This window comes from Palaemon carinicauda, chromosome 14, assembly GCF_036898095.1.
Source record: "Palaemon carinicauda isolate YSFRI2023 chromosome 14, ASM3689809v2, whole genome shotgun sequence".
Taxonomy (NCBI): Eukaryota; Metazoa; Arthropoda; class Malacostraca; order Decapoda; family Palaemonidae; genus Palaemon; species Palaemon carinicauda.
In genome coordinates this window covers 119,175,706-119,177,589 of record NC_090738.1, presented here as the reverse complement: position 1 = coordinate 119,177,589, position 1,884 = coordinate 119,175,706, and positions in this window count along the sequence as shown.

The following is a 1,884-nucleotide window of genomic DNA, read 5'->3' as shown; positions in this document are numbered from 1 at the left end:
TTGTTAAAGGAGATGACCAAATCATAAACTTTCGGCTTTTAAGCTCCCAATATGACCATCTTACGTTTATCATAGGCTACAGATACTCGCAGATTAATTCTGAATACTCATTGCCATGATTTTTTTTTATATTCAAGCAAGCAGGATAAAGATCATGATCAATATCTCCAAAGCCAAGTTCCTGAGACAAGTCGCCTCATCCTTGAGAACTTCATTGGCTAAATTGGACTATTACACGATATCTTGAATATCATTGTATGGTGAATTGTGACCAAATCATCTTAATTTTGAAAGGTTAATAAATCATCATCATCAACTTCTTATTCTTCTTCTTCTTCTTCTTCTTCTTCTTACGCCTATTGACGCAAAGGGCCTCAGTTAGATTTCACCAGTCGTCTCTATCTTGAGCTTTTAAAATCAATACTTTTCCATTCATTATCTCCTACTCCACCCTTCATAGTCCTCAGCCATGTTGACATGGGACTTTCAACTATTCTAGTGCATTGTGGAGCCCAGTTGAAAGTTTGGTGAGCTAATCTCTCTTGGATAGTGTGAAAAGCGTGCCCAAACCATCTCCACCCACCCCTCACCACGATCTCATCCACTTACGGCACTCGAGTAATCACTCTTATAGTTTCATTTCTAATCCTGACCTGCCATTTGATCATTCATCTAAAAAAATGAATCGCATGAAAAACGATAAATTGAAAAGCAGGACGAAAAGTGAAAATTCTAATATCATCAAAGATTGCTAGCAAAAAAAAAAAAAAATCTTTTCTTACAAAAAGTAGTTATCAATAATTCTACGGTCCCTTAGAAGAACCAAATAAATACCCTTAATTCAATTGCAAGAAACGTTGTAATCCTGAGGCATAAAATGAAAGGTCTAATGACTGAAAAAAATAGACAAGCCTAGACATTCCTAGTAGAAGACTAGAACTAGAGTATATCTATTAATCAAGTCGGCTCGATTATCGAGTACTGCATAGTATCGCTTCCCCATGTGCGATTTCAAGAACATCTTGAAGTACTCTAAGAAGATTTACGGATGCTGCAGTAAAAAAAAAAAAAAAAAAAAAAAAAAAAAAAAAAAAAAAAAAAAAAAAAAAAAAAAAGTCAAACAACAACAAATATAAACATTCCTTGGGTTAAGCCTTTGCAAAAATGTGTAAGAATTGCGTGTTAAAATCAGCAAGAAAGGAATTTCATTGCAGAATAGATAACCAAGATTAAAATTTTAACCAAAATTCCTGATTCGTCAAAACAAAACATTACACAAACTATTCATTATCTTATCCTACGGTTTTCAGCCCAAGCGGGCTCAAACATAATATCAGCAGGTGCTGGATTTTGAATAACTGTGGTGTGTATGTATATGGATTGATGGGAAAATCGTTAGTGGAATTTATCCTATGGTGAAGATATATTTAGCTAATCAGATGAGTATAACTTACCAAACATAATATACCCCTGGACGGGACTGCGCTAACAAAGCAACTTTATACTTTATATAGGAGATTTTTATTTTAATTTTATTACTGTTCTTAAAATATTTTATTTTTCCTTGTTTCTTTTCCTCACTAGGTTATTTTCCCTGTTGGAGCCCCTGGGCTTAGAGCATCCTACGTTTCCAACTAAGGCTTTCCCAATTAAGGATGTAGCTTAGCAATTATTAATAAAAAAAATAATAACTATGACACGCAAAGCATAGAAACCCAGAGGGGCACTTAGTTGAGTGCAGACCTCCACTAGGGCCACTTATTTCTCGTTGGCGTGGATTTTTATACACTCATATATGAAACAAGTTTGAAGTCTCTGTGACAAGGATGTCATAACTTATGGCTGATTATGCGATAAGGGCGTTTTGTTCGTCTGTGACCTTGA